This window comes from Sminthopsis crassicaudata, chromosome 1, assembly GCF_048593235.1.
Source record: "Sminthopsis crassicaudata isolate SCR6 chromosome 1, ASM4859323v1, whole genome shotgun sequence".
Taxonomy (NCBI): Eukaryota; Metazoa; Chordata; class Mammalia; order Dasyuromorphia; family Dasyuridae; genus Sminthopsis; species Sminthopsis crassicaudata.
The window spans coordinates 542,585,698-542,607,139 of record NC_133617.1 but is presented as its reverse complement, the minus strand read 5'-3'; the positions used below and the strand labels follow the sequence as shown (position 1 = coordinate 542,607,139).

Here is a 21,442-nt window from a genome sequence, read left to right as displayed (position 1 = left end):
CTCTTTCTTCTTTCCCTTTTTATTATGAGAGAAACCCATCTCTGATTTTAGTTTTCTTTAATTTTCTGGGGTTTAATACATTAAATGGTGGAGAAACAAGTTATCTCATGATTCCCTTCTAAGACTTAAATTTTCACTTTGGTGAAAATGGTTAGTGGAATACAGTATAGAGAAAAAAGTAAAGGAAATATGTATGATTCTACCCCATGGAAGATTTTGGGCCTTGCTATTATGGCCTTGATTAAATTCTTTAAAAACTTCCCTTTAGCCCAAGAGCCATTAGTTCAGAATAAGCCTCATGGCAAAAAAAACAAAGAACAAAAGTTCCATTAAGTTTATTTATAACCTGAATTTGTAATTTAATTTTTAATTCTCTTAAGCTAGCATCCAGACACACAAAACTATGCCAATTGGATCAATACAAATTTATATTACATAATCCCAACTAGACCCTCATTGCACAAGACAATCCTTTTGTCCTCCCTATCCATTCACTATCCCACTTACCACATTGGCTATTCCATACTTTTTCACCCTTTCTCAAAACTCCGATGATTTCTGTCTCCCACCCACTCATTTGAGAATATTGTTTTCATGCTTAACCAAAAGATGAGGCCATTCAACAAGAAATCTCTCTTCTCTTCTTATGGTAGTAAAAACCACCACCAGATTTCTTTCAAATGATTTATTTAGCAATGCATTTATAATGAGTCTCTCTATAAGTCAGAGATTCCAAAATCTGGTTTCTCACAGTTAATAGAGAGTGAAAAGCAGGGAAAACTGGATTATAGAGATTTTGGCACCTGGTTTTTCATTGTTCTGAGGATGGGCATCAGGAGACAGGGAGGTGAGAGGGAAAGTGAGACAGGTGACCTTTGGGAAGAAAAGATTAATCTTGTGACTTAAAATTAGGTGACTTACAAGCAGCTGAAACTTAACTTCACGTAATGGTGGATAAAAGCAAAATGGAGTTACTTTTACTCATTTTTAATGTAACATTATTTCCTTTAATTCTGGTATACTCAAACTCTAGTATTCCTTATTTAAAGTTTTATCTGATAGGGATTTCTGTATAGAATGGTAATCTACTTTAAGGAGCATCTAAGTGGTAGAATGAGAGATACAAAAAAATACAAGCAGAATCATAATCTTATATAATCCCTAAGGAGACAATCTTTTTAAAATAGAATCCTAGGTAAATTAAGTCATACTATAGGTCAGACTATAGCTCATTATGGACCAGATTAAGAGAGGAAATTTACATGCTACCAAGGTCACCAAGAAAACTCAAACACAATGAAACAAAAAAGTTAAAGTAATATAATAATGATCATCAATATTAAGTAACATGAGGTTTTTCTTTTCTTTTTTTTTTTTTTGGTAATCTGAAATCCACTCCCAATGTCTATTTAATCAGCCCTTATCATTTTGGAGTCCTAGCTGTCCCATATAGTCATCTGGTTTCTAGAATTGTCCTTCCCTGGACATTTTGAAATAGATCTCATTCTCAAGGTAGTTCAGAAAGTGGTTCCTCCTAACAGATTTGCTTCTCTGGCTCCAAGTCACTTGTAGAGATTCCAGGAAATTCTGCTAGAATCTGCCAGTAATTAAACTCAGTACAATTTAATACAACCTTCTAAGTTTGCTTTTCCAATAACTTGTTCATAGGTTAAACTAGCTTGAGTCTTATGATTTCTAATCCTATAAAAACATCAAAGTAGGAACCCACAATTCATTTGAAACTTCAGATATTTTTCAGTCTTTATATACCACTTGCTGTTTCTATAAACTGTTGTACTTGATATGGAAACTGCCATCAACAGACTGAAGAAAGAATCTTAAAAAAAAAAAAAAAAAAAAAAAACCATTAGGACCTGACTTGGAAAATGAGCCTTTCTGTCTCTTAAATTATCAGGTGAAAACTTCAAATAAATAATTTTACTTTCTTTACAATTATCAATGTGATTTTATATGTAAAATCTTACTCCAAGTTTGAGAACTTGTTACTAAAACAAACTTCAGGTCAACATTTTCCATTAGAAAATTTGGAAACCAGTACTATACATATATAGATATAGATATGTATCCTAATTCTTATAAAACAGTCTGCTATTGCTTTCTCAAAATTTACAGTTCCATTTAATTAGAAAAATTTCACAGCTTTGTCCTCTCTCTCTCTCTCTCTCTCTCTCTCTCTTTCTCTCTCTCTCTCTCACACACACACACACACACACACACTGTTGAAGATATTATTGCCATATCATCCTGAAAGAATATATTTTAAGGACCTAATACAACTAGTAACAAAAAAAAGCCAAGAACTTATTTACCTAGTTAAATTGGATATAAAATTGACTACAAATTCAGATAAAAAACAGTTGATATCTTTCATACTTGCATCCTATTATAGTAATTCAGAGATATTTTTGTATTACTCTGTTGACATTTAATATTGCAATGACAAACATTAACTGCTTACCTGCTTTGATTATAGAAATTTTCTATTTTAAAAGGAAAAAGAGAGACATAGTTATACTAATTGCAAGACTTTTCTTTTGAGGGCAAAGGGTGATCTGACACAAGATATAATAAAGAAGGAAAACTTTCCGCTCTTTTTGATTTCAGGCAAGTCATAGTTAACAGCATATATGTATGGGGGTGTGGTGTGTATGTATATACAGTTCCTAGTGATCATAGGCATATGGCAAAATTTCACATTATTCACAGGTTGTTATGACCAGGTTCAGAATTAACCAAGTAGGAAAATGTATTTATTCAGGAAGGAACAACACAATGGAAACTGAGTCACAAGGCTACTACTTTAGCCTATGTCAAGATTATTCCTTCAACTTTTCTCAGTGACAGACATCCACTTGTAGCAGTTATCTGGTCTGCTTTTGAGCAGCACTTGGTGTTTTCTTTGAATGGTGGATTACTAGCTTAGTAACAGTTTGAACAATTGTTGAGTTTTTCAATTATGTCTAACTCTTTGTGACCCAGTTAAGATTTTTTTGGCAAAGATACTGGAATGACTTCTCCAATTCATTTTACAATAAGAAAACTTAAGTGACTTGTCTAGAATTATATAACTAGCATGTGCCTGAGGCTGTGTTTGAATTCAGAAAGATGAATCTTCCTGACTGCAGGCTTGGCACTCTATCTACACTTAGCCACCCAGCTGCCTCTCATTCATACCTGAAATCAAAACTTAAAACAGTGTCAATATCATTCTTATAACTGCCAAATCTAATAGCTTTTCTTCAGTTCTTATCACTTTCTTATTTTTGACCTCTCTGCAACCTTATCAGTGGTGATCAATCTCTTTTGGATACTCTCCCTGTTTTTCTGATAACTGCTCTTTCATTCTTCTATCTTCCCAACCACAGCTAAGTCACTTTTGCTAAATATTACCTCAGCTAACAAGATTTTACTCATCACAGGTAGGGCTTGGTTCTTATGTTAGCAATGACCAAACATAAGGATATTTCATTTGAATATTAAAATTAATTACATTCCGAACACATAAGTAAACACCTCCTAGTTAACTCAAAACCCCCAGAAAAATGTTAAACTATAGTAACCCTTCAAACTATATATTGTGCATCCACACCTAAGGCAAGATTGAAATCTTTGAATTGTCTGTGTTACTAAGCTGACTCAAAGATTAAGTAACGTAATATTTAAAGGGTACAATTTCATAATTTTTATAAGTATAGCCAAATAATTTGAAATGAAACTTATTCTTTACTATAAACAAACTTGTAAGCTTCCCCACCTTGGCTGGGAGCTTCTACTTTAAAATTTTATCACCCTTCTGTCAGCAGGGCTGATAAGATCTTATTCATTTGGCAATATTTTCAGTTGCTAAAAAGCAACCAAAAATTAAAATCTAAAACTTTAGGTAAATCAAGGACCCAAAAGAATCTCAAGCTAATATGCAGTTTGGAAAGAGACAGATTATAAGAATTTGAACACCTGATTTGTCATTGTTGGATGGGGAAAGTTTTGGGACACAGGTGAGAAGAGGGATTCATTTTGCCACATTTCTTAAACCTTGGCAGAAGAGATTAATCTTGTGACAAAATCAGGTGACTCATGAAATTTAGCTTCACATAATGATGGATAAAAGCAAAATGGTTTGTTTTTTAATGTAACAATCTCATATCACTCAGATTTATTTTCCTTTTTTCTTTTACCTGTATCACTTGTTGAAATGGTCCTTTTTGCTAAAACAAACTACTCTAAATGCATCCATGTGAACACATTCTATCTTTAGTTTTTCTGAAGATTGTTCCGTTTTATTATCTTTATCTCCAGTTTCTTTCTAATCTCTCTTACTAATCTCCAATTTCATCCATCCTATAGTATTTTCTTGTTGTCTAAAAACACTCATTTTTTTCTCATTCTTAAGAAAAAAATCTCTTGATTCTTTGCTTCTCTTCATGTTAGAGGCTAAATTCCTTAAGAAATCCTACCTGCCTCTCATTTCTCTCCTATCACTTCTACAGTCAAGTTTCTAACACCATCATTCAACTTAAATTGCTCTCTCCAGAATTAGCATCATTCTTATAACTGCCAAATCTAACAGCTTTTCTTCATTTCTTATCACTTTCTTATTCTTTTTTACCTCTCTGGAACCTTTTACAGTATTGATCAATCTCTTTTGGATACTTTTCCCTCTGTTTTCCTGATAATTGCTCTTTCATTCTTCTATCTGCACAACCACAGCTGAGTCACTTTTGCTAAATCTTTATCCAAATTATGGATGTCCTAACCATGGATGTCCCTCAGGAATCTGACTTGGAATTTTAGTCTCCCTCTGAATTCTCCTATTTGATTATCTCTTTAATTCCTAATAACTTCACTTATTTTTATGCATTTGGTGTTCTGATCTATATATCCATCTGCAGTCTCTCTCCTGCGCCACCAGGGTCATGTCATTGACCATCTCTTAGATGTGTCAAACTTTATAATGTAGTGGTTATAAAACCACTACAGAGATGAGGAGCATGTTTGCTTCCTGTGGGTAGTGAACTATACTTTTGTATCCCCAGTAAGTAGTGCTGAGGGAGTATAAAGCTTTGACAAATACTTGTTAACTGATGAATAGCAGGAAGATAATGAATAAGGGGAATAAATAGGTCATTGTTATATTCCATGCTAATTTTTAAAAAAATAAAGATTCACATCAGAGGTGATTGGTGAATTCAAGCACTCAAGAGAAGATTGAAAGATAAGAATTGGAAAAGATTGTTTATACACACACACATACAAAAGGGATAATTTATGATTAGCAGAGAAAGGAGGAAGAATTAATTAGATAAGGATAAAAAAAGTTAAAGAGTTGAGCTGATTTATCTTTAAAATAATAATTATCAACAAAGAAAAGAAATAATCATGGGGGTTTAAGCTCATAACAACTACATATTTATTTTCTGTGACTCATAATCATTAAAGAGCAGAAATTTTGAGAGACAGATGTGTATTTACTCCTTTTTAGAACAACTTTAAACCTTTTGGAAGTCTAGTAGAGATAGAAAAGGACATAAGATATTTGATTCTTTTTCTCTTTAAAGGGAATATAACATAAATATTTTTAATCTAATGGTTTAGTTTAGTACATTCTATTGAAGTAATTTATATAAATTCATATTTAAGCATAGTAAATCATAGTCTCAGTAATGGATATTTTAATTCATTTTATTGCATTTCAAAATTTTATTTGAGGAACTTTAATAATCTTTATTGAAAACTCTGAACTACAATTACTTTGTATTTAAAGATTAAGTTTCAGGCTAGATTGCCTGAAATCTCACTGACGTTCCCACTAACATAGTTCAGACCATTATTCCTTCTACCTGAAGTATTGACAAATACAATTTATCTCCTTTTGTCTTTCCATTTCTTAACCCATGTTTCACACAGCTGCCAAAATAATCCTTAAAAAAGGCTCTGACAACTGAAAAACCTTCAGTGGCTTCTTATTAACTAGAATAAAATGCAAGCTCCTTTGCCAACATCTTTGGCCTTCTTTAATATAGCTTCAGCCTACCAGTCTAGCATCATTTCATATTACTTCTTTTTACAACCTATTTGTTCCAGTGCTTAGTCCAATACCTGGACTTAAGTAGATACTAAAAATATTTTTTGGTTGATTGAACAAATTGCTGACTTACTAGACATTTCCCAGTCTTGTCATTCTCTCTTTTGCCTCCATGTATTTGTATGGGCTTTTCCTCACCTTGTAATATAGAATTATTTAAGGGTTCATTGATTCTACCAATCAAAATCATCAAAATAAGGTCTAAGAGGTAAAACTATTATTTACTCTGCACAGACTCAAGGTATCTAAAATTAACCACTGAGTACCTGATAAGAGTTTTTAATAATTTTTATAGTTTCTAGTTACTTTCAAAGGGGAAAAAGTTATAGTGGAAATTCATAGCTTCAAAATGAGAAAGGGGCAAGATTTGCATTTCAAAAACATGCCTGTAATAATTGTAGTAGGATAATGAAGAGAAAATAACATATGTCCAGACATAACAGAAGGGGAAAAATTGTTGTAAATTGATTAACAACTATTCAAAGTAGTAACTTTGGAATTTATAATTAGCAAATAGTTATCATAAAACTGAATCAAATTATTTTACTTATAAACAGATAATCATCTGAATTATTGGAGGTTTTGTTAAATTTTACACAATAAGAAAAACCTCATGTAGCCACATGATTTTCCTAACAAATAAAATTGCCACATCAAATATTAGAGAGGAAATTTTAAAATTTATGATACCTACAATTAACTCTCCTCATTTCTACTGGTTCAGATCCTTTTGTTCCCTCAATATAGATGCCACTATACCTTTCATCAACTTTTCCTTGTTCCCCATCCTTACAATTACAAGTTCTCTTAGTCCTTCAGTTTTGTCTATATCCTGGTTTTACTGTATCTTGTATTGTGCTTATTTTTTATTGTAATCTCTTCTTAAAAGGCAAGAGCTTGTATTATTTGAATCTGTGCATCTCCAGGGCTTAACACAATGTCTTTCAAATAACAAGTGCTTAATAAATGTCTGAATTGAATTAAATTATAAGTGTTTCAGTTTTTTCTTATTTTTTTTTTTAAATTATCTCTCCATCCCCTATGGAGCAATGAAAAAAACAAAATCTTAACAACAGTTTTCATACTGGTGATATCTAAATCTTCGTATCTCATTCCATATTTTAAGTGTATTACCAATCTAGCAGGAAATGGGGAAGCATGATTTCATCCTTAGTCTTCTAGATTTGTGGCTTATTGTAGCATTAATTGCAGTTCTAAATCTTTCAAAGTTGTTTTTCTCTACAATGTTGTCATTTTGTGAATTGTTCTGCATTTTTGCTCACTTTATTTTGCATCTGGTTACAGAGGTCAAGTTAACAAGTATATGTAGTACTAGTTGTCCAGGATATCTGGAATGCTCCTCCTCACCTGTACTTCAGAGCATTTCTGCTTTTCCCCCTAGACTCAGCTCAAATCCCATGTTCTGCTAGATTCCTTCCCATCATTAGTGCTTTTCCACTGTTACTTCTTTCCATTCATAGTGACTATATCTTGTACATAGTTTTTTTTAATGTGTGTTCATCAAATTCTAAGTTGTTCTTATTCTCCCTGATGGGCTACAAAACTGTACATATTCTTTGACCTTAACAATAAATATCACTACGAAGTCTTTTCCAACTAAGTTGACAATTTCACTTGCAGTGCATTAATATCCTGATTTCTCCATATCTCCTTTAGAATTTGTTGTTTTCTTTTTCTGTTATGCTAGCCAATGATAGGTTGAAATATTTCAGAATTGCTTTAATTTGCAGTTTTCTAATTGTTAGAACTTAAGAATATTTTTTCATGTGATTATTGATATCTTTCATTTCTTCTAAAAACTTCCTATAAATATCCTTTACTATTTGTCAACTGAGAGATGGCTCTTATTTTTATGATTAGATTTAGTTCTATATGTATCTGAGAAATAAGGTCTTTGTCAGAGACTTACTATAAAACCTTTTCCCCCATTACAGATAAATCTTGCTGATGGTTTTAGATAGATATTGCTTATCATCTTAAGAAAAGTTCCATTTAGTCCTATATTTTCTAGTATTTTAATAGGAATTAATATTGTATTTTGTCAAAAAGCTTTTATTGGATCCATTGATGTAATCAGGGCAGTTAGGTGGCACAATGGACGGAATACCAGGTCTGGAGTTGGGAAGATTCATCTTCCTGAGTTCAGATCTAGCCTCAGACAAGTACTTAAGTAGTTGTATAAATATCATACCCTTACCTGTGAGTACTCTGCCCTAAGAAATATAAGTTTTGGTCATTCAGTTCACTTGCTTGGCATGGTGTCATCACCTTGATGTCATGGTCCTCTTCAAGAATGAAGGATAAATTGCAAATAACAACCAGCTGTCTGACCCTGGGCTAGTCATTTAATTTTGCTACTTCAGTTTTTTTCATCTTAAAATGAACTGAAAAAGGAAATGGCAAACTCTTCCGGTGTATTTGCCAAGAAAACCCTAAATGAGGTCATAAATAGTTGGGCATTACTGAAAATTAGTACAATCATATGATTTTTTGTTGTTTGTTTATACTTTTCCTAATATTAAATCAGACTTGCATTCTGCTACAAATTCCACCTGGTCATTGTATATGATCTTTGTGATAAATTGCTGTAATCTCCCTGCTAGTATTTTATTTTAAATTTTTCTATTGATAGTTTTTAGGGAAATTGGCCTGTAATTTTCTTTCTTTGTTTTTGTTCTCCTGTCTTTAGGTATCAAAACTATATATGTAACATAAAAGTAATTTGGTAGGACTCTTTTAGCTATAAACTGTAATCTTGAAATGTATTTTTATATTTTGAAATGTATTTTATCTGGGACAGCTAGATGGCACAGTGTATAGAGCACCAGCTCTGAAATCAGGAGGACCTGAGTTCAAATCTGGACTCAGACACTTAACACTTCCTAGCTGTGTGACTGGGGAAGTCATTGAACCACACGTGCCTTAGCAACAAGAAAAAAAAAGAAGAAGAAGAAATATATTTTATCTCATGTATTTGAATTTATGTGTTTTATCTTTTATGCATACTTCTGTTTCTCATTTTGTTAAGAATTTTCCCCTACTCACAGTTATGAAAGCTGTCTTATCTATCTCTTTTCTCATTTTTATGTTGATACTTTTAATATTCCTTTTATTTATTTTATTGATTTTATATCACATTCTCTACAAAGACCTTTCATAACTTTTCCTTCAGCCCAAAATTTGATTCTCTTTTCTGTAGATTATTTCACTTTTAAGACATCTATTGTGAACTACTTCCTTTCTTATCTTCCACACCTCACACTGTCTTATTTTCACCCATCTTCTCTTTTTTAAATATAGTATTAAGTGGCCACTCTATTTTGTTGTAACTTTTGTCTTTATGCCCTTCATCCCACTTTTTCCCTTAATATCTTTCCATTTTGGTTACCAGCTCCTACTTCACTTTAGTGTCTTTAGATAGTTAACCTCATTATTCTTGTATTCCATATTTACAAATTTGCCTGTTCACTAAAATTTATTTGTCACCTCTAAATCAATACTCATGCTTTTGTAGTTATTTTCTGATGTGTACAGAAGTGGTAAGGAGAAAATGTTCTTTTCTGGTCTTTTTTTTTTTTTTTTTTTTTTTTTTAACATTTTCTTAGTTTTTCTTGGTGATTTTACCAACAGTAGTGCTAAAATACTTCAACTGTTCCTAAATCCAAGAAGACTGCAATATACTTATAGAGAAAATATGTATGTGAGATAAATAGTTAAGCTTGAGTTAGAGTGCTGTCATCTCTAATTTTAGTGTTAGTGAAACAATAATATTATACATCCAGAAAAAGAAAAAAGAAATGCACTTATCTATATATGAGGCCACTCTAAAAAGTGTTATTGACATGATGAAGCTATGGAGAAGATAGAAAAATGGTTAAATTTTTGGATTCATAAGATGATGACATAATTTTAAAACACTTAGCATATGGCTTTGTTATGAGGTTAAAATCCAGAGATATTTACGGTCATGTTACCCTAGGTAAGGAAAAAATTAAATCCCTTTTGATTAGTGCTGGTTGGCTCACAAATTATACAGCATGTTTATATAAGCATGTTTAAACTTGCAGATGAAGCAGTTTCTTGCAGATCAGAAACTGTGAATGAATTTTTACAAATATTTCTTGTTATACCTACAAGAGATTACATAGAAGAACAGTTTTTCATGAGACTCCTTGGCAAAGAACCAATATTATGTAAACTCCCTGGCTTTAAATCAAAGATTTATTGTGTGTCAATGCCAAGGGTAACTTTTAGTGCAAACCCCTAATAGTGTACAGAGTCCCATATCCAGAAGTACCTACAAAACCAAATTGTGTACTAGTCCATTAAAAGTAGAACAAGAAAGTGTGGATTATCAATATATTCTGGAATTGTTTCTGTAATTGCTTCATCCCAGAGGCTAAACTCTTCCAGAACAAAATATTTGGCATCAAAGTTTTATTAATTTTGGATAATTCTCCAGTGCATTGTTGTGAGGAACTTGAAAATGAATACCCTAACATAAAGGTTCTTTTCATGCCCCCACACATTACATTGCTCATATAGAACCTAGATCAGGGCATGATAAAAAGCTTTCAAGGCACACTACAGAAGAAGGCTCTTGACACCAACAGGAAAACCACTGGAAGTCATCCCATAACACAATATTATTGATTATGTTGGCATAATTTGGAACAGCATTAAAGCTACTAATTATTTTAGAAAAAACATTTGGACTGTGAAAAATTTCTGATGCTGTTATAAAAAAACAAACAAAAAAAAAAACACTGTCAAAAACATAAATGAGAGAAGGAGTAGGCTGATGACATAGAGCAAGAAGATATGCAAGAAATTTTGGTAAAGAAAGCAATAGAACTCAACAATGAAAACCTGGACAAGCTGACATAGAAGAAGGCATTGGAAGCAGCAATGTTGGCCTAAAACTCTAAGAATTGTCTCTCCCACAATGGATAAAATATTAGTATGGAATTCCATGTTTTTGCTGTGAGTACGTTTATTGTGTGCATATGTGTATGTATAACTGAAAGAGTTAAAGTATACAATCATAGCATAGTTGGCTATGCTAAAAAAAATGCTATAATTGAAATTGCTTTATTATAAAGAATATTGCATATAATTATTTGAAAGCAATATTTGTATTAAATAAGGAATTTTTACACAGAAACACGTAAAACATCACCAGAGGCTCAAAAGAACCTAGTCCCTTATTTTCCCTAGCAACAATGGCTTAGAATTTTTATTGTGTTCACAATAGCTTTATAGAATATAACTACCATGAATGATGAAAACTGATTTCAATACTATTTCCTTCCCTGTTGCCTACAAACATGTTCAGATCTCTCCTATCCTTACAATTATCTTCCCTAGGGGCAGCTAGTGGCACAGTGGATAGAACATCAGCCCTAAAGTCAGGAGGACCTGAGTTCAAATCTTATCTCAGACACTTAACACTTCCTTGCTGTGTGACTCTGGACAAATCACTTAATCCCAATTGCCTCAAGAAAAAAATTACCTTCCCTTAAATTGTAATTTTATGTTATTTGTCTTTATTGCTAAACTTCTGGAAAGAGTAATTAATGCCACTTATTACCCATTCAGTCTCTAACATCATTCTGTTACTGAAATTGCTCTTTAAATTTCACCTTTAGCCTCTTATTGCCATGTGAATATTTTCATTTGTAGTATCTCTGATAAAAGTTGTCAGTGGAATAGTAGAGAAAGAGCCAGTCAGAAAAATTGATTTCAAAATCTTGAGTGTAACACATATTTTCCATGGGACCCTGAGCAAACTTGCAGTAGTCTAAAAAGCTCTAAATCGCAGAGAAGAGTATTCTTGTATTGGTGGGTACAGTGATATAATAGCCAATATTTATATAGTATTTTAATGTTTCTACATACATTATCTCATTTTGTCCTCATAAACAACTCTGGAAAGATTGTGCCACTCTAATTTCCATCCTGAAGTATAGAAGTCAAGTATCTTTCTCAGGATGACTCAGTTACTAAAGTTGGGGAAGAACTTCTTGACTTGAGTTTCTACACTCCAGTCACCACACAACTTAAAGAGATAGATAAAATATTTACTAAGTTCTTATTTTGGATTACAAATAAGAGCAAACAAGGCAGTTCTTCCCTCAAAGAACTACATTTTAATGGGGTAGACAGTACATAAAAGAGAAATGACAGTGGAGGAAGAGAAAGAGGTATTACTTGGTTAGCTGCAAGAGAGAGATGGAGAAGTCTGCACATTGAGTCAAGATGGGAATGAAGTAAATTTTGCTGAGACTCCTTGTGATAAATGATGGACCTTGACTAGTCACCAACTAGAAGAGCAAGACTCCTGAAGACTAGAACATCGAGAAATTAAGTTATATAGGGAGTTTATTCATGCAGGAAATACCCTAATTCACCAAAATCACTTATCCTTCCTATCCTTATGACAGTTTTTACCATCTTGACCTGTTTCTGAAGAAGATATTTCTGGGTAGGAATCCCTTTAACTCCCAGTCTTGTCTTGAGAAAAAATGTTAAAATGATAGCCATCAAAGTCAGTTTTTCCTGCTCTGTGTACTCTGCCAATCCAGTGACAGTGGCTTCTTTGCTATTCCTCACACATGACTCTCCCTCTCCTGACTATAATATTTTCTACAGCTTGTGCCTAGAATTCTTTTCCTCCCGATTTCTGCCTCCCAGCTTCCCTGACTTTTTTTTCCCCTACGACTCAGCTGATGTCCTTCCTTCTATAAGAAGTCTTTCCCAGGTTTCTTTCTTCTTAATCTGCTTTTTCTAATTATCTCTAAAAATCCTGTACATGTTTTGTTTGTACACTTTATTTGCATGTTCTTGTCCTCATTATACTGAACTCCTTGAGAGCAGGTCCTGTTTTTATTTTTGCCTTATTTTGTATGTTTAGCACTTAGCATACTGCTTGTCACATACTAAGGACTTATTAGTTGCTAATTGTAATTTTGACTTCATAGTGTTGTACAGATGAACCTCTGTTCTCTATCTTTTCAACTAGGATTGAGTCATTTTTGTACAAAATGTTATTTATTTACATATATGATATATGTGCACATATATACATACAAAATGTTGATATATTGTAATTGAGTTCAGGAATCATATTATTCTTTCAACTATACATATCTAAATTCATTTGGCAACCTGTTCTGTGAGATTTTATCAGTTAAATAAGGATTTTTAAGTGACTTTTACAAAACATGATTTCTTAAAAGCATGGTTTCCCAAGATTTTGTCATAAATGGAGAACCAACTTTAATTTTTAAAAGTAACTACCTCTAAATTAACTATCAACCTCGTGGTATATGTGAGTCTCAAAATTAAGGCCCTGAAAAGAAAGAAAACTTCTAGAAAGGTAGAAAAGGGTTTTCTGGGACACTCAGAATTTAATCTTAGTCATGAGGTTAGCATTTTACTTGAGTACTTGAACATTTAAAAACTTTTATTCATATATTAGTTATACTGGACTATGATTTTTCATGACCTTGAAGTGATCCTGTGTTCTTTTTTTTTTTTTTAAGTTTTTATTTACCAGATATTTGCATGGGTAATTTTACAACATTGAAAATTGCCAAACCATTTATTCCAATTTTTCCCCTCTTCTCCCCCACCCCCCCAAGCTGGCAGGTTGACCAATACATGTTAAATATGTTAGAGTATAAATTAAATACAATATATGTATACATGACCAAATGGTTGTTTTGCTGAACAAAAAGAATCAGACTTTGAAATAGTGTACATTTAGCCTATGAAGGAAATCCAAAATACAGGCGGACAAAATTAGAGGGATTGGAAATTCTATGTAGTGGTTCATAGTCATCTCCCAGAGTTCTTTCGCTGAGTGTAGCTGGTTCAGTTAATTACTGATCTATTGGAACTGATTTGGTTCATCTCATTGTTGAATATGGCCACATCCATCAGAATTGATCATCATATAGTATTGTTGTTGAAGTATATAATGATCTTCTGATCCTGCTCATTTCATTCAGCATCAGTTCATGTCAGTCTCTCCAGGCCTTTCTGAAATCATCCTGTTGGTCATTTCTTACAGAACAATAATATTCCATAATATTCATATACCACAATTTATTCAGCCAATCTCCAATTGATGGGCATCCACGTACTTCCAGTTTCTGGCCAGCACAAAGAGGGCTGCCACAAACATTCTTGCACATCCAGGTCCCTTTCCCTTCTTTAAGATCTCTTTGGGATACAAACCCAGTAGCAACACTGCTGGGTCAAAGGGTATGCACAGTTTGATAACTTTTTGAGCACAGTTCCAAATTGCTCTCCAGAATGGTTGGATGTATTTGCAGTTCCACCAACAATGTATCAGTGTCCCTGTTTTCACAATCCCCTCCAACATTCTGCATTACCTTTCCCTGTCATTCTAGCCAATCTTGACAGGTGTGTAGTGGAATCTCAGAGTTGTCTTAATTTGAATTTCTCTGATTATTAATGATTTGGAGGATCTTTTCATATGATTAGAAATAGTTTCAATTTCTTTATCCGAGAATTGTCTGTTCATATCCTTTGACTATTTATCAATTGGAGATTGGCTTGATTTCTTATATGTTAGGGTCAATTCTCTATATATTTTGGAGATGAGGCCTTTATCAGAACCTTTAACTGTAAAAATGTTTTCCCAATTTGTTACTTCCCTTCTAATCTTGTTTGCATTAGTTTTGTTTGTGCAGAAATTTTTTAATTTGGTGTAATCAAAATTTTCTATTTTGTGATCAATAATGATCTCTAGTTCTCCCTTGGACACAAACTCCTTCCTCCTCCACAAGTCTGAGAGGTAAACTATCCTATGTTCCTCTAATGTATTTATAATCTCATTCTTTATTCCTAGGTCATGAACCCATTTTGATCTTAGTGTACGGTGTTAAGTGTGGATCAATGCCTAGTTTCTGCCATATTAATTAATAATTTTCCCAGCAATTTTTGTCAGACATTGAGTTCTTATCCCAAAGGCTGGAGTCCTTGGGTTTGTCAAACACTAGGTTGTAAGAGTTATTAATTATTTTGTCCTTTGGACCTAACCTATTCCATTGATCAACTAGTCTATTTCTTAGCCAATACCAAATGGTTTTGGTAACCACTGCTTTATAATATAATTTTAGATCTGATACAGCTGGGCCACCTTCATTTGATTTTTTTTTTTTTCATTAATTCCCTTGAAATTCTTGACCTTTTGTTTTTCCATATGAACTTTGTTGTTATTTTTTCTAGGTCATTAAAATAGTTTTTTTTGGGAGTCTGATGGGTATAGCGCTAAATAAATAGATTGGTTTAGGTACTATTGTCATCTTTATTATATTTGCTCGCCCTATCCAAGAGCATTTAATATTTTTCCAATTGGTTAGATCGGACCATGATTGATCTTACTATTTCTAGTGTTTTTTCCCCTACTTTCAGAATGATAGAAAACTTTGGTGAATGTTTAGTTTTTATTTCAGTTTACCTAAGGCAAAAATTCTTCTACCAACATTTGGATAATATTATTGAAAGACAATTATTTACTTTCTTTGTTGCTATGATTGTCAGTAAACTTTGAAATTTTGATAATTATTTTAACAAAAAGAAATCTCTGAACCAGTTCAAAAGTGATAGAGTAGCATAAATATCCTTCCATGAAATTTTACTACTAGCTAATTAAAAAGCTGTCGTTACCAGCAAGATCAGATATTTTTCTGGCAATTGTTGATGGGGAATTCAGTTTTTCATTTTGACGTGAAAAATTATGAAAATTATCTAGGTTATATGAAACACAGTAATATATTTTATATTTCTTTTTTTGTTGTTTGTTTTGTTTTTTTCTTTTTCTGAGGCTGGGGTTAAGTGACTTGGCCAGGGTCACACAGCTAGGAAGTGTTAAGTGTCTGACATCAAATTTGAACTCAGGTCCTCCTGAATTCAAGGCTGGTGCTCTATCCACTGCGCCACCTAGCTGCCCCCTATTTTATATTTAAGAATCTTTGACAATAATTAGAAAACCTGTTCTTTTTGTCACTCAGTAGATTTTACCCTGATAGATTTTTGATTTGCAGTTTTAGAATGCTAAGTTATTGGTTATTATCATTTACAGAAATTGTTAGAGGAATTTTATATAGATTTTTGAAACAGTTTTCCCTTTAGTTTATTGTTTATATAAGTAATAATAGATATGACAAAAGTAAGAGATATCTAATTATTGATTTTTTAATTTAAACTTTATTTGCATATCATTTTCATTACTTTATAAAAATACAATTAATAACAAGTATAAGGCTGAATTAATTTTTATTTTATTTTCTATTTAAAATTTTCCTTCTTTTATTTTTATTTTATTTTCTTGTTTCCATAATATATTAGTTTCATTTTAACCATTTTTTTTTTTGGTTGTACCATTAATGTGCTCATTTTTAGGAAATAATTTAGAGGTAGAAAGGACCTTAAAGGTCATCTGATTCACACATTGTTACCTGAGGACTATGAACATTGTTTTTTGGTTTTTTTTTTTTTTTTTTTAAATTAATTAATTAAATTAAATTTTACAAAAATTTTATACACATGTAATTTTTCAGCATTGACAATTGCAAAACCTTTTGTTCCAACTTTCCCCCTCCTTTCCCCCATCCCTTCCCCCAGATGGCAGGTTGACCAATACATGTTAAATATGTTAAAGTATAAGTTAAATACAATATATGTATACATGTCTAAACAGCTATTTTGCTGTACAAAAAGAATCAGACTTGCAACAGTGTACCATTAGCCTGTGAAGGAAATAAAAAATGTAGGCAGACAAAAATAAAGGGATTGGAAATTCTATGTAGTGGTTCATAGTCAATTCTCATAGTTCTTTCGCTGGGTGTAGCTGGTTCAGTTATGAACATTGTCTTTTAAAAATATTGTAATTCATGCATTTTGGTATAATTTGTTTCCCTCTTAATTCTATGTATTTCAATTTATAAATTTCAAAACATTATTCTGAGAAGCCATCCATATATTTTACCGAACTGGCAAAGCAATCTATGGCATTTTTTAAAGCACACGGATATATCAGACCAGTCATGTTTTTATTCTTCTCCAGGCTACCCTCCCGACTCTCATGGACTTTCTCTATGATGCCCCCACAACCTTCTTTACCCTGAAAGGTCATTTTGCCCCTGGAATAGAAGTAATTCTTATATTGCTGAACTCTTAACATTGAAGAGCTCACATAACATTTGAAAGAAGAGAAAATTAAACCAGTATGGACATTACAATTATTTAAAGGGTGACAATAAGATAACTTTATAAATTGATAAAAAAAATTTAGTGTGTAGATAATTGATAATTTTAATGTCTGCTATGAGTATATATTGCAGGAAAAAATTTGAACATTTAAAACAAACAGGTACTTGGAACTTGTATATTTCATATCATCACCAAGTTTATAAAGTCTTGGGCAAGAAATTGAAGATCTTATATTTAATATTGCTTCCAGGCCTGGAGAGACTGACATGAACTGATGCTGAATGAAATGAGCAGGATCAGAAGATCATTATATACTTCAACAACAATACTATATGATGATCAATTCTGATGGATGTGGCCATATTCAACAATGAGATGAACCAAATCAATTCCAATAGATCAGTAATTAACTGAACCAGCTACACTCAGCGAAAGAACTCTGGGAGATGACTATGAACCACTACATAGAATTTCCAATCCCTCTAATTTTGTCCGCCTGTATTTTGGATTTCCTTCATAGGCTAAATGTACACTATTTCAAAGTCTGATTCTTTTTGTTCAGCAAAACAACCATTTGGTCATGTATACATATATTGTATTTAATTTATACTCTAACATATTTAACATGTATTGGTCAACCTGCCAGCTTGGGGGGGTGGGGGAGAAGAGGGGAAAAATTGGAATAAATGGTTTGGCAATTTTCAATGTTGTAAAATTACCCATGCAAATATCTGGTAAATAAAAACTTAAAAAAAAAGAACACAGGATCACTTCAAGGTCATGAAAAATCATAGTCCAGTATAACTAATATATGAATAAAAGTGTTTTTAAATGGAAGAGTGGATTTTGTAGACAGTGTCTAAGAATGGGATTGAATTTTTGGACCCTGACTAAAAAGAAAGGGATGAAAGACCACCAACAAAGGAGAGAGTACAATTAACAAGAGCTAGTAAGAATATATTTTTAACCTGTTTTGCAAAGAAAACCATTTTAAAAAAAAATTTTTTTTTTAAGGTAGCAGTTAGGAACCTGTTATCATCTTCAAAAGGGTCTCTATCATGGTGTATCAGAAAATGCTTAGTCCAGCATTTATTCTGCCATTATTATTGATAAAAATGATAAAAGATCTGGGCAGTTAACAGATTGGATAAAAAAAAAAATCCTCAAGGATCTTAATAAATTACAATATTGAATTTCTCTGATATCTAATTTTACAATATGGAGAAGGGAGATATGCTTTATTTGCTGTAATGTAACTTAAGAAGAAAAAAAAGATGATTCTTTACATTTAAGACTTAAATTGTGGTTCAAAAATTCTACTTAAATCTGATTTAAAGTTTCTGTCCTGCCAATTTGTATTTATAAAGTTATCTAAAAGAAATTAGGAAGCAGTTTCTAAAAGTTAAAATTTGGTAGGAAGTCACTGGGTGTTAATATTAAGTAATTCATATAATATAGTTAATTTTAAATTGTTTTTGAAGCCTTTTCTTCACAACAATCTTATGAGCTAGATTACACAAATATTATGTATGTTGTACAGACAAGGAAATAGCCTCCAAGATTCTGATTTGCTGGTTGTAATATGGCTAATTAAGTAGATGATCCCAGACTTAAATTCAGGTTTACTGATTAAAAGTTCATTACTCTATTACACTATGCTACTATGATTGGATATGGCTTATTAGGGGAGGGGAAATGTTGAAAGGATATATTTTTCAACTCTTTACTTTATAAATAAATTTCAGTCATGGATTTTAAAGGTATTTTGAATTGTGTATTTTTCAACAATAGCCCTGTGGCTAAATTTTTACTCTTTGGATCATGTGGCCACAGCAAAGAAAGCACTACTTTGGTGAAATAGCATATAGAATTATAGGCAGAGTAAGAAGAGATAAATAACTTCTTGAATCTGAACTTACAATCCTAGACATATCAAAGTTGTAATATTATCACTTTACAGAAGAGAATTTCATCTAAAATTTTAACTTCTTCCCAGGTACATTTAGACACAAGAAGACCCAGCAGGACCAGGAAGACCCTCTCTTTCATAAAATCAGTATCTATAAGGTAAGTTACCTGTAATGTGATAGATTTTCTAATATTTATGGTCTTTATCTTTTGTTGATTTCACCAGTCATATTTGTTAGCACACAAAATCTTGACAAATAGTTCCCTGATGTGTAGACAGAATAAAAGATGCCACTCTGCATTTTGTTTAACTACAAAATATTTAGGACCACAAATTCTCCAACTTGAATTTATTTTGTTTTATTGATGGTTTTTTTTGTTGTTGTTTTTACATCTTGTTTCTGAACATATCCTTCCCTCATTACCCTATAAAAAGTTAAAAGGAGAAAAAGAAAAACCATTGTATATACACATACTCTGATGGCACACGAGACATTGCAGGCATGTAGTCCCTTACTTTTTAAATGAAAATAACATTTTCTAACTTCTTCTTTGGGGACATTCTTGGTCATTGTAATTAAATGTATTTTTTTCCATTTCATTTTTTTCTCTTTACAATGGTGCAGTTCTTTTTGTAGTGGAAAGGAACTGGAAATGGAATAGATTCCCACTAATGAGAATGGCTGTATAACTTAAGGATATACAAAGGTAATGGAATATTATTGTTCTAAAAGAAATGATGTTCAGGCTAATTTTTTAAAAATCTCAAAAGATTTATATGAATTTATGCTAAGTGAAGTGAGCAGAACCACAAGAACATTGTATACAGTAACAGCAAGATACTGTGATAGACTAGGTTCTTCTCAGCAATTCAATGATTCAAGACAATTCCAATAGACTTGGGATGAAAAATGCCATCAACACCCAGAAAGAAAACTATGGAGACTGAATGTGCATTGAAGTGCAACATTTTCACCTTTTTTGTTTGTTTATTTGCCTTTTCTTTCTTTTTAGTGGTCTTTTTCTCTTTTGCTCTTTTCTCATACAACATGACAAATATTGAAATACGTTTAAAAGGAATGTACATATTTAACCTATATCAAACAGCTTATTTTAGGGAAAGGGGGAGGGAAGAAAGAGAGGGAGAAAAATTTGGAACACAAAATCTTACAAAAATGAATGTTGGAAACTATCTTTATGTGCATTTAGAAAAATAAAATACCATTGAGGGGAGAAAAAAAAAAAAGAATTATTGGGCTACCTGAAAGCTATGATCAAAAGAAAAAAATAGAAACAGAGGATTCCAGGAAGATGGTGGAATAAATTAGAAAATTCCAATGTTTACACTGTATACAGGATGAACATAAATTTATTAAATACAAATAAGAGTTGAGGAGGAGCAGTAGTCCTCCCTGGGATAATCAGAGAAGATCCAAAGAAAGATGGAAGTTTGGACACTGAGGTGTAAACACTTCCATACTACTTCCACTGCAGTAGCCCTGGTAGTGAGCCCTGGGATTAATGGGATTGAGAGACATAATCAAAAAAAGAATTCTGACACAATAATACAAGAAATTTAAAGAAAATTGTCCTGAAGTGTTAGAACAAGAAGGGAAAATAGAAATAGAAAAAATCCCTCCCTTACCACCTGAAAAAGATCCTATGAGGAAACTCTACAGGAACATTATAAATAAATTCAGAAACCCCCAGATCAAGGAGAAATTTTTACAAGTATCAAGAAAAAAAATTCAAACACAGAAGATGATAATCACGTAAGACCTTTCTACTATAGCAGCTGCATTAAAAGACTGAAGGTCTTGGAACACTATATATAGAAGTACAAAACAACTAGGGTTGTGACCAAAAATATCACACTCAGCAAAGTTAAGCATAATAATGAATGAAAAAAATGAATATTCAGTGAATTGCCAGAGTTTCAGAATTTTGTTGCAAAAAAAATTCAATATATATAAGATCTAAGAAAAATATAAAAGTAAACATCCAAGACTAATTTCAAGGGACTCATTCAGGAAAACTTTATATTTTAAACATGGAAATGCAAAATAAGTCTAAGAATGTCATTAGTAAGTAACTGGGTAGTTCAAAAGAAAGATTGGGGTAGAACTGAAAGATTGGAGTAGAGCTAAAAAAGCAAAACCATGTATA

The 21,442-nt window shown here is 32.2% G+C and overlaps 1 protein-coding gene across 8 annotated transcripts in view; it reads left to right on the top strand.

Annotated features, from left to right (window-relative positions):
• The window catches only part of PJA2 (praja ring finger ubiquitin ligase 2), a 116,869-nt gene that overhangs the window by 3,301 nt on the left and 92,126 nt on the right, over window positions 1-21,442 (top strand). For 7 of the 8 annotated variants that reach the window (XM_074281942.1, XM_074281937.1, XM_074281931.1 and 4 more), the window contains exon 2: window positions 19,365-19,435. The gene's annotated coding sequence lies outside the window, so the exon portion shown is untranslated. Of the gene's footprint in view, window positions 1-19,364; window positions 19,436-19,932; window positions 19,985-21,442 lie in introns of those variants that run through there. The other variant, XM_074281934.1, reaches the window with a different exon arrangement.